Source organism: Colias philodice, chromosome 10, assembly GCF_061535455.1.
Source record: "Colias philodice isolate Cphi_HAF_F1 chromosome 10, ilColPhil1 Martin Lab GWU primary, whole genome shotgun sequence".
NCBI lineage: Eukaryota > Metazoa > Arthropoda > Insecta > Lepidoptera > Pieridae > Colias > Colias philodice.
This window is the reverse complement of record NC_143095.1, coordinates 7,832,629-7,845,977: the sequence shown is the minus strand read 5'-3', so window position 1 is coordinate 7,845,977 and position 13,349 is coordinate 7,832,629. Positions and strand designations below refer to the sequence as shown.

The 13,349-nt window shown below is 31.7% G+C and overlaps 1 protein-coding gene across 3 annotated transcripts in view; it reads left to right on the top strand.

The window, feature by feature from the left end:
- The first annotated feature begins 8,669 nt into the window (after positions 1 to 8,669).
- The window catches only part of LOC149485307 (uncharacterized), a 28,328-nt gene continuing 23,648 nt past the window's right edge, over positions 8,670 to 13,349 (top strand). For all 3 annotated transcript variants that reach the window (XM_089700051.1, XM_089700050.1, XM_089700049.1), the window contains exon 1: positions 8,670 to 8,868. The gene's annotated coding sequence lies outside the window, so the exon portion shown is untranslated. The remainder of the gene's footprint in view (positions 8,869 to 13,349) is intronic.

The window sequence follows — 13,349 nt, the reverse complement described above, 5'->3', positions numbered from 1 at the left end:
TTGACGTTCAGGACGAGTAGGCAAGCCATTTGCGAAGATCAATGCCGCAGACATCACTTCATAAAATATTCGGAGCCATTTTATTCCCATCACGATACTCCACTGAAAGGAAATCGGGAAAAATCTCACAAATTTCAGCGATGCGTACAATGAACGCCTTTGTAGAATAAAATATATGAACCGAATTTGAAAATTCATAACTCATTATATGCCTGTAGCATTACCGATGATGAGAAATTTATTATGGCATTAGACAAAACTCCATGAAACTCGGAGAATTGTGGTGATTATATTGTTTGTGAATGTACTTCAGATAATATTAAGACCATATTGTTCTTTCTAAATCTGACAAGTGTAACTACGTAGATATAACGTAAAATTTTTAATAACCTTTTAATTGTCTGCAAAATATGAAACATATATTGAACAGCTTTTTCAATTAGGTACTACTTATAATTATTCATTACACGAAGTCTATCAATAGATCTATGGAAATTTATAAAAGCGTTTTAATGAAAGCAAAATACAAAGTTGTAAATCCTTTGGAAGTTCAGGCTACAGACCTTGACTGAGGATTGAAGACAGGCAATCGAAAAAGATTTACTCTGATTGATTACCCTAATAACGTACCTACCAAACCACAAGCGAATTCTCAGAAAGAGTACTTCGAAAATGTTTTTTAAGAAATTGAATCTAGATACCAATTATTATTATTAACTTACAATATTGAATATTATATGGTAACTTATATATATATATATATATATATATATATATATATATTATATAAGTAATAACAACCAGACAATTAAATGAAGATTATCTAATACTTTCGTATTATTGTATTCCTAGAATTATTTAAACAGAATCACCACCTCATCCAATTTTTGAGCCAAAAAAATTTTTCTTAGAATTTATTCCTTCATTTTACAGAAAATGTCGATACTGGGAATAATAAATTTTCAACGTTAATCCTAATCACGTTCCATTAAGTGCGTGACTCTCGAAATTTAATATCCTTTATAATAGAAATGTACTATTTTTATGCAGACATTAGGTCAAAAAATGTTATAAATAAACGTCTAACAACGATTTTCCTCAACACAGTATTATTTCTCTCAGTTGCTAACTGATGAGCGGAAACTCAAGTTATTTCAGTGGCTTCCTTATAACTTATAAGTAATTTGTCAACTGTAAAACAGAGTTTATAGTGTATAGTGTATATAAAAAATATAAAAATACAACTTTCGCAAGATAAATAAGATACAAATATAACGCTGGTGGCTGATTTCCATTTTGTTCGTATAATTTCTACGACTCTATAAAAGTAACCACAGTTGCATGAAGAAATTACAAGGAACTTGGGCCGTTAAGATAAGATTATTTTATCATTTTAATGTTTCCAATGTTTATTTTATGTTCAAAAGTTCCCTTGATTACTCTATTTGACTCTACAATATTATCAAACTAAAAGAGATTTCTAAATCTGTAGTTGAAGAGATCGATATTCCTTATTACGGTAATTTAGGACTTGGGGTCCACTATGCTAAGATAAATTTGGGTCAAGATCGGAAAGGAGATCGGTACAGTACCGGCTACTTCGTAATGTTTGATGTTATTAGTATCGAATTTCACTGTGGCCCTTGAATGTTTTCTTTTAAATGGCTTTCCTAGAAACGCTACGGTATTATATTCTCAAATAAATGTATTTGTATCTTATTTTGATGTAAAATCCTAGCACATTTATTACCCTCGACTGTCACACTCATATAATATTATAGCTTCTAGTTATATTTACGTGTTTCATCGAATATGATATTCGCAATCAAAATATGAAAGCATTTTACAAAGAGAGCAAAAATGTTTGTGTAAAGGATTTTACTGTGGTACCGTATAAATGAAATCCTATCAGTCATATTTCTGGGAATTATGATGCGAACCAGATCAACAGAATTGATACTACGTTGAACTGCATGCATATAGCTTTTAGGAGTGAAAGATTTTTTTTCGCTCTCATTTATTATAAAATTTATATGTAAAAGTGGTTATAGTTATTTTTATAATAATAACTTAGCAAATAAGCCGATCAACAATTAAAAAAAAATATTAGCAAATTCAAATATAAGTACCTAACATTACAATATTGCTTCTGTATCTCAGAAGGCAGTGCCTTCCCTTTCAAATTCCATTTAAATTATAATACATATTTGGGAAGTTAATAATATAAGTTTTAAAAATAATTAGTCTCAACATAAATACAAAGAATTTTTCTCAGAATGATCAAATTGAACTAGGCGTAAATCGTACAGAAATTCTAAACGATTAATCAGAAACACTCCCAACAGATAGGTAAATAACTTATCTGTTAATAATAATTACAGAACTGGATATTCAATACCCGAAGGTAACAATGTTCAATCAAACGATTGATATTCCGTAACTAATAATTAAGTCTTAAAACGTTTTTAGGTTCTATAGTGTAGCGTTAAGGAATGTCTTGTCATAAGTAAAACTCAAATTATTCATATGCAAAATTATGGTTTAAGTATGCGAGAGCATATTCTCTTTAGAAATGTGGTATTCCCCAGTTTTACATTAACGAATTCCCTTTGACATTACCAGCAAATCAATGTGAAACCCGTAATTCCAGAAAAATCCACAAAATCATCAAATAGAGTTCCTTTCACACGTTGAAGAAGATCAAGTAGGTACATAGCAAAACCTTTCACAGCGCCAAATATTTGCATTTAAGAGCGCATATTCTATTTAACGCAAGTCAAAAACTCCGCGATCTATTACGATAGATCGCGGCTTGCGCTATCCTTTTACTATGAACAGCATAGGTCCGCAGGAGAGCGCCGAGCAACATGTCCACTCTCTGGAAAGGCTCGCTGCCGACTGATTTTAATCGGGTCGCGCGCAGTGTTTTATAGTATTTTAAAAAAAATTGTAGAAAAATAATAGAGGTACCTTAGTTGATTTTTTAAATTTTATCTTATAAGTAAGACATTCTTTTATTGCAATATGTATAAATTATATTCAATAAAGTCAAATATCTTGGTGAAAATAATAATTTTGTCGACTATAATTTCTAAAAAAATTCACATTGTTCGGATTTTAATTTCGTAAGTTAGGAGTCCAAAATAAAAAAATCTTTTAACTAACTATTTTAATAAGGATTTTTGCAGTTAGTTAAAAATAATTGTGTGTTAGATCTGTCAGCAATTTCAGATATTTTTAGCTTCGAAATTGACACTAAAAGTGAAATCAAGTAATCATCGGATCAGTTATCTTGATGGTATTCAGAAATACTGTATTAATTGAAAAAAACTCTTAACTAACTACATAGACAATAAAATTTCCTAAAATTATTAGTAATTCATATTATGTTTGTAAGATAAGTGGTTGATGGACAATCTGGTTTGAAAAATCACATATTTGAGCCAAACAGCGCACGGACCGCGTACACAGCCTTAAGTGCCATATCACACTAGCGGATTGCGAGCGGTTTCAAAGCGGAGCGGGTGCGCAACGAATACGTTGCGGGCGCGCAACGAACACGCCGCGGTTGCGCAGCGAATTCGTTGCGGACGCGTCATTTTGTATACTCTCGCACAAAAGCCAGCCCTTCCGCCTTGCCTAACTTCCATTCAATATTTCCATCGTTTCTGTAGCACTCAATTTTTTAACCGTACTGTGGAAATGCACTTACTTAACAGTTAACTAAAGATGTAATAACAACTGGAGTTGTTAAAAAAAGGTGCTATAAAATTGAATTACTAGGACTTTTAGAATGTACCATACATTCCAAAAGTATGTAACGACTGACCAGTATAATCTCTCCCATAGCAACGTATGTTATAAAGAGATTTTGTGAACCTAATTATGAGCAAAGTGATAGTGAGTTGCTGGTTGCTTGATAAAATTTTCTATTCACTGCTATTTATCTAATAATAAGATAGCCCTGTTTTAGTTAAGGAGCTTTAACATTTATTTCACTAATGAACTTTCTTAATGAGCAATTAAGTTATCTGATTGCATTTCGACCAAGATTTAATAGATAAAACAATACCCTAAACATTAACATGTTATGAAACTCGTAAAAAATAATGATCTCATAATTATTATACTATCACAAGTTATAAGTAACAACCAGCACGGATTCCATTTTGTTAATGAGTGTACATGACTGCGACGTAAACGTTGCGCATCTGCCACGCGTCCGCAACGAATTCGCTGCGCAACCGCAACGTATTCGTTGCGCACCCGCTCCGCTTTGAAACCGCTCGCAATCCGCTAGTGTGATATGTCACTAAAGGATAATGTGTTTCGTCAGTAAGTAAAGCCACTTCTACAGCATTCGGTAAAGAAATTATCATTTCTATCTAATTCTTCTGTCATGTTATTCAAACATGGATACATAATATTTATCGCTAGCATATATAATAGACGTTTAATATACTACCTACTCCCACTTCTTTCGCATAAAAGGAAATTAAAATGGCTCTGGACTTTATTTATGAAAACAACATAAATATATGGAAGTAAGGCATAACAGAATGATTTTACGCAAAAATAAAATGGACGTGAAATAAAAAGATGGGAAGAGTTACCCGAGAGATAGAGTAGCCAAGTCGCGACAAATTTAGAAACTAGGGGAGATGTAATCTTTAACGAAAAATAATGTGACGAGAGAACTGGTTACTTATAAATTAATTGAATGCGCTAATTAATTGATAATGCTCTTAAAATATTTCATTTCTTTATTAAAATATAAATTATAAAGCTTCAAACATGTACCTATCTAATATACCTACTCGCTCTGCGAGTTAAATACCAATTTCTATAGTCAATTGATTGGTAGGTTTCAAAGGTTCTCATTGTGTTGCCTAGCAACGCTACTTTATATCGAAAATCATAAAGCCCTCATTTGGCAAATAACGATGTTAGTACAAAACTTATTGAACAATTTTAGATACATTGAAGCAGTAAGAAATGTCCTTATTTGTCAATACAATCCTTACAATTCGCGAAATAAAACATAGGAAGGTACTGAGTAACAAGCATTCTCCAGTTTAGAAACAAAAAAGGAATGTAACAGTTCAAGTTGATGTTTATTTATAATTGTTTTGTGAAATAAGATATATCCTTATCCCGCGTGTAAAAGAAGGAAGTGTTTTTTGTTTTATTTTACGTTTAAACTGTTTTCAATGATTCTCTTTCCGTGACGTAAAATAAATATCTTTCAACCTAGGTAGGTATATCTATTTATGATCACCATTGATGTTTATTTACACAGGATAAGAGTATCTTTACACGTTATGAATCGGGAACTTCATTCGTTTCTAAACGTTGGCTAAAACGTCAACCGTTTTGGGTTTCTTCCATTGTTTCTTCCCGCTATTTCTGTTTCTAATTACCAAGTATTAGGTCATTGGGGTTGGTAAATTGATCGAGAAGATATATCTTTTGCCCGAATCCAGCTTTCACTGCTCATTAGAAAAGGTTAAAAAAACAAAATTATATGAAAATCCTGATAGAGCAAGAAAAATAAATAAGGAAACAATTAAAGTGTTCCAAAATTTGGTTTACATTTTTATTCATTCGCATCGCTACATAAAAATGAATTTATCATTTTTATTTTCTTTAAATCCGCCGCCAATTGCTTGCTTTCAATTTTCGACAAATCACATTTCCGAGTAGCTGATTGAGAGATTACGTACCGATTGAATGTCGATACCGGACATAATTGATTTGTATTTTACTCCTGGAATTGTTGGTTTGAAAATCCATCTACACATTAACCCTTGAACTTCGTCACTAACTCTTTTCCCTACTTAATAATATATGAGAATGTAACTGTCTGTCGGTCTCTTATTTCAGTCATTCTCCTGTCTAAGATCCATCATTTTTTCAATCAACCCATCTTTAATAGATTTTTTAATAGACTACATTTATTATAAAATTGGTCTCATTATATTATCACGCCGGTGAAGGTCGACCTATATTCGGTTATAGACCATAAGTTTTCTGTAATTTGTTGAGCTTGAAAAGTTAACGAATAACTAATATTATAACTGCGAAAGTAACTGTCTGTCTGTGTGACTCTTTTTCATGTCGAAACCACTGAACTGATTTCGATGAAATTTGGTACAAAGATAGTTTGTGTGTGATGTTATGAAAGGACATAAGGTTTTATCTCCGAAATCGAGAACAAGAACTACGCGTATTTTCGTTTGACAAAGAACCGCGGACAGAAAGCAAGTTAGAAATTAAAGACTTTTTAACGGATTTTAAACGCGATTTATTCATTCTATTATTAAAAGAAGCATATTATTAAAAGCATTGCTAACCGACTGAAGAAGCACATTGCGGATATCAAGCATCGGCGTCACAAGAAGTCTGCGGTATGTGAACACACACTGGACAACAACCACTTCATAAGATTCGACCAACCACAAATCCTTGCCAGAGAAAATAAATTTTTTCCAAGACTTGTGCGCGAGGCTATTGAAATTAAAAAGCACCCAAATTTCAATAGAGAAGATGGTTTGAAACTTTCTAACACCTGGGATCTTGTTATTAAGAATTTAAAACCCCATGTCAAACATACCAAAAGACTAGAAGACACGATCAGCCAATACTGCCAACATCCGGAAAAATACTCCACATACCAACTACGGAGGAATAGGTGGAGGTAGTTTACAAACAGCAATTTTTTAATGACCGTCAAGACGTGACGTGACATCTCAGTCTCCCCGTGACCATGCTCGCTGTAAAGTGTTTGAAACGTCGGGAAAATAATAGAATGAATAAATCGCGTTTAAAATCCGTTAAAAAGTCTTTGATTTCTAAATGTATAATACTCGCGTAAAATCAAACATTAGAAAATACAAGAAAGATACCTATATGACTATCTTTATCTAGATTAACTTTAGATTTATATCCCCTTATCACATCCCCTAAAAAAGTCGGTCCTATCCCCTTATCACATCTCTACTAAATTACACAAACATTATGTAAATATATTTTCTGCGTGACTGTGTTACGAAAATCTTTCTCTTTACAATTTTATACTTTCGTAATTTTTCTAAGAATTCCTATAATACGAGTCTCATTCCGAGTACAAGTATCATTACATTTAAATGAGGTATTCATATATTTTAATCTTATAAATAAAAAAAATGTATAAAATAAAGAAAAATCTGAAACAAATATCGTCGTCCTTTAATCCGTAGCCGACCTAAAATAGAATACGTAGGCCACATTCATGTTCAATTTTCATGGGAAAGACGTCACAAATGAAAACCTTTTTCACAAAGAGAGGCATGTAGGTATAGATGTAATAGATCTAAATATTGTTTTTTACGCGACAAATATCTAAAAAAGAGCGTGTGTGCTAAGCTCACCTATCAGAAGTGAAACGTCGTCGGCAAGATTAAAAGATACCAAAATTATTATCAACTTACTTCATGACGTGACGGTATTACCATGACGCGACATTGAAATTTTAGGTACTCTCAAAGCACCTAAATAAGTTTCACTTCAAAAAATCCTTACTAATTCTTTCGGACAACATAATAATTATTCGTATTATTTCTATTTTAAAGAAATGTACTTAAAGACGAAGTAATTACAAACAAAATAGCAAGGAAAACTATAGAGGGCACATTAACATTAAATACATCAAGAGAGTCGGCCTACGCATCATTGTTCGCATCATTATTCACGATTACTCGAGTTTATTTTTAAACCTCTTAAGTACAGCCCTACATACCTATATGTATAAATAACCTTAGTATTATATTTTTTTCTTGTAAGCTTAAAAAGGTTTCCAAATAAGCGTTATAGAACATTATAACTTTTTTATTATAAGAGAATAGGACATGTCAGAGGAAAAATAAACAATTCGGTATTCGGACAGATAATTAATAAACATTTTAAGACAGGTGACATTAGAATAATTTTTATTTGGCTACATTCAAAGATAATCCATACTAATTAATATTATAAATGCGAAAGTAACTCTGTCTGTCTGTCTGTTAGCGACTTTGTTTTATACTATGTATGGATGTAATGAAAAAAAAATAATGAAGTAACTTATGTACTAGTGGGTATTGTGCTATTTAATAGCACAATACCCACTAGTACATAAGTTACTAAATAATCGTCACATTGTAACCCGGAATTCAAAACTAGGAATATCCTTGTACTATAGAAGTTTGTTCTGTACTTGATGGGTAAGTTAATAAAACCTTATTACATATTAACATGTACCGTGAATGTACGGTCTATAATCATAACTTCAGTCTATAAAAATAATAATAAAGTTCAATAGTAACTTACGCGATTAAAATATCTGCCAAAAAAGAGAAAAAAAAAACATTTCAAAGTTATTCTTCAATTAAAACCAAAAAAAATAAGGCAAGTTTTAACCACGTCTTCATTCACACAAATGCAAAATAGCTGGAGAAATAACAGTGAAATTACTTTCATAAATAATTGAATGAGTTTACTCAACAAAAATAATGAAATAGTAGCTGGCATTATTTTGAGGGTCCCTAGAACATTGCAAATTAAACATCTCTGAGAAAATATTAGAGTATGTTAACTTTGATCTTCTAACTACAGAGTAATTTCAGAATTGACTTCAGTACAGTTTCAGCTCCCGCGGCATTCGCCCGCTTCATTTGATCCCGAGGTCAAATCTCCATTTGAATCGCGAAAGAAACATGAATATGCAATCGGAAATTTAAAGCTGATGGCTTTGTATTGTTTAGTGTGAAGTGTGTATTGTTTTGGATGTTTTTGGGACTACGTGCTGTAAAAATATAGAACTGATATTTCGGAAAAAACTTTTAATTGGAGGTACGTTGATAAATATATGTTATTCCTTTATTTGAAGATGTTTATGTAAGACTGAACTAATGATGTCGAATTTCTATCGATTTTTGTTATACAAAAATTGTTTGAATGTTTTGTTATTGTTTGATGTAAATTTCAAGTTTCCCAATTTAACAAAGGTGGCTCTTTGAACATTCACATTTTAGCGAATAATTTAAATTTGGTATTATAATTTATAACAATGCTTTTTATTATTCTATCTGTGTACTAACATTATTTATTATAGGAATTATGACCCGTTTAACCTATTCACGTGAAATGATGTTAATTTTTTTAATTTATATTTTTTTCACAATTTTACCTTCTCGAGGGCTGTGACACTATCTAAAAATAGCTTCAATTTGATGCTTTATTTCGTAACTTTATAAGTTTTACGATTATTTTTTTAAATTATTTATGCATTGTAGATATTGCGAAGGTTCATTCTATGGCTAAAAGCTTCCATACAGTGTATTTTTATATGTAATATCTTTTATATTTTGCGATCCTCCCAGGTACCTATTGAATGAATCCAGAAACAAAAGTCCATATTATTTGGACTTTCGTTTAATATAATCAAAATTGCCTATCACCACACAAAAAAATAATTCTCAGAGTAAATACCTACCTACCTTCAGTTATTCCCAAAATATGAAACGGACAGGACATAGGACAGGAGCCTAAGAAGGAACTTAGGTCGTTGTCAAGATCATGACCTCATGTTAATTCGTGTGGTTTACTGCCGCCAATTTTTGCCTGATGATATAAATAAATAAAATAAATAAATATTTCAGGACAATTTTCACACACGGCACGATCTGATCCCATGCTAAGCTTTCGATTGTGTTATGGAAACCAGATGGCTGATAAACATATATACATAATATATAATTACTCATATAGAATAAATACTCATATAGATAATTAACACCCAGACACAGAGCAAACATCTATGTTCATCACACAAATATTTGCCCCGGGTGGGAATCGAACCCACGACCTCTGGCTTGGAAGGCAGGGTCACTACCAACCAAGCCAACCGGTCAGTCAAATATATCATAACTTACTGCAAGTAAATTATGACGTCTGCGTCTATGAGGTGGTATAATATCACGGCACCTAATTTTCGTTGTAGTTGTAGCTTGACCAACTGCAAAAGTTTAATGAATTCAAATTGATTTAAAAAACAATAAAACACTTTATTCAACTACACATTTGTAGCTGTTTTTTTTCATCATCTATTTTAAGCAAAGCCGTAAATAAATTATAGATATCGGTATCAAATTTCGAAATTGTTTTATAGTAAAACATTCAACTGTACCGAATTGCAGAGTTCGGATTTTAATAGATATTTCATAAAGTGATCCGTGTTTAATACCTTTAACTTATTGTAGCCCGAATTCATTGCTCATCGTAGTGAAAATTGTAATAAACGTTTTCTGAGAATTATGAAATGTAACTGAAAAACAAGTTAGAGTTGGTTCAATAATGAAATCAAAAGCATGCTTGTTATATTATTTACAATTTTTCAATTTCAATTCATTTAAAATAAAATAAATAAAACTTTATTTAAAATAAATAATACGTAAATAAAAATCAAACAATCTAAAAATATTATGTTTATTATATCAACAGTTTGCAGTTCAGTCTAATTTAATTATTTCTGTACTCTAGTAGTTAATTACTTGTATTTCATGAAATTTTAAAATTAAAAGATAGGAAATTGAGATCAAAAATACCTAACAGGTTCATTGCCTATGCTCAAAGGAAACTTTGTGTTGGCTCTGCAAAACGATGAACTTCCGGTAATAAAACATAGTTTTAATATAATGAAATTATAACGAAGAGCACATCAACCCCAATGTTGTTAACAAGTTAGAGTTAATGAATGAAATCTTTATTGTACACACCACATTAGAGAAATAACATAAAATGAAATATACATAAATTGCACAATAGGCGAGAGAAAAAAAACCAAACACAATAAATACGTTCCTAAATAATGCTTTATCAGTAAAAGACTGATTTATTATACTTTCGGCAGATTTATTAGGACTTTCATGTCTAAAGAAGCATGTACTAAATAATAAGTGGATATTATAAATTATCCTTCAAGCATTCCCTTTTAATCTAGGCATGTAATAACTAACCACTCTTAGATATAAGGCTTCAAAGAAAGGTTTGATTAAAATCCAGGCGCTTTTGTTGTTCGAGATATTTGTAATGAAAAGACGCAATGGCTTACAATAAATATGCATCATTGATCAGTTAGAAGTACATTTACAGAATTATAAGCAACTAGCGGTCCGCCCCGGCTTCGCCCGTGGTACATGTTTACGTTTTCTCTACATAAGAACCATCCTCGTACTTCAAGGAATATACTTAATAAAAAAAGAATTATCGAAATCGGTTCAGCCGTTCTCGAGTTATGCGCTTACCAACACATTTTGCGATTCATTTTTATATATATAAGAATGTAGAACGCTTTGCGTGTCATTCATTAAGATTCGTCGAAATAAGTACATTACTACAATTATTATAATAACACACACATTTTATTCGTTGATTACTAAATTAGCAAAAGTATTCAAAATGTTGCAGGAAGCTCGGGTTCTTCAAACGACCTTTATTTTTTTGTGTAGGATAATGTTTTGGACATTAATTAAGAAACAGTTTTTTTTTAAAGTGAAACTTTTATTACATCGTCTCAAACTTTTTGGTCTGTGTAGCGCATGTCGCGTGACGGTCGGCTGCCGAGTAGGTATAAAGCAGTGTTCGGAGTCATTATCGTACAAATACGATAATTTTGTGCCTAAGTTTCACTTTTACCGTGGTAAAACCACACAACATTTTTTTTATAAAAGCCTCAATGACCTTCCAAAATACGGCAAGTAAAATTGAATCAGTCAATTGTACATTAGCCAACTAAATTCGTTTTCTTCAACTTTAACCTTATTTGATGTTTGATTAAAAGCTTAATACAATCTTACTATAACTGAAGAATTTATGAAAAAAATGAATAAACATTTATTTGGTTTTCATTACACAAAATACAATTTAAATTAATACTACCTTTCTTTTATATAACTAGTAGGTACGTTTAATAATAATATATGTTATTAACTATAATATTCTGCTTACGGTACTAATATAACAAACTAGACTGCCCCCAATTAACAGAAAATATATATTTTAACACCCCTCTAACTCGAACACGTAATACTCCTTTATTCTTTATACCACGTACAAAAAACCAATATATGAAGAACTCACTCTTTAATCGCCTGCCTTCGATATACAATCAAAAATTTTCTACTCTTGACATATTTAACAGCCCTCGCAATCGTTTTAAAACCAATGTAATTAAAATATTATCTAACGTACCTAACACATTTTAATCATGCACACACACACATATATACACACAAACATACCCAAACGCACGCACGCACTCACCCACACACACAACTCACCACTCTTTAATAAGTTACTGTTTTAAATATACATGTAATTGATAATAATTGTAAAACTCGTAATTGGCGTATTGTATCATAGATATAATAGTCCGTTTTCTTATGGGCATGCTTGTATGGAAAGGTATACATTTTTGAGTAAAGCAATGCCATTTGGTACGAATGTTGTACTCGTCCACCTAAGCCCAAATCGCCCGGTAGCCAGTCTTTACTCCCCTGCAGAAAGGAGGGAGGGGGGGTTATAGAAAAGAGCGCCCGGCGCTCCGAAAATAAATTCTGGCGGAGCCATTTGGACCTTTGAGTCAAGTTTGGTATCGTTTTCAGGTAACTAGATGATGCCCAATTCATTCCCCATACCAGTTTTTTAGGGTTCCGTAGCAAAATATGTAGCAATCCTTAAAATAATAAACTTTTGGCAGTGGCAAAATCCAAACAAACCAGTATATTTTCATATTTTTGTATTAAACATGGTTTATAAAAAAATACTTTCTGAAAGGCCATTTAATGCAGATTATAAAAACATTAACATGTAATATATATTTTACCATTTTCAATGTCAAATAAATTATAGGAAGTATAGTAACGCTCGTTAGCGCAGCATAGGGGACGGCTAATAGACCCGAAAAATAAGCGATACTAACAAACAAAAACCAGCCAAGTGCAAGTCTGACTTGTTCATCGAGTGTTTCGTACTTATTTGTCCCATACCATGTTAACTTGTCTGTTAGAACCTCGTTAACTGATACACACACACTTTCGTCTTTATAATATTAGTGTGATTTTAAATCATCTTTAAATTATAAATGAAGTCAGGTAACATTGTTAAAAATAAAGATATATAATAATAGAACGTTTTTGTATTAATAATAATGACAACCACCTCCACAATTACATAATTCGGTACATTTGAGCTGGCGTATTCAATCCGGAACTACAAGATTTCACGTACCAACATCTTATCAATTCAAAGCTTCTCTTTTCTTTTTATTACAG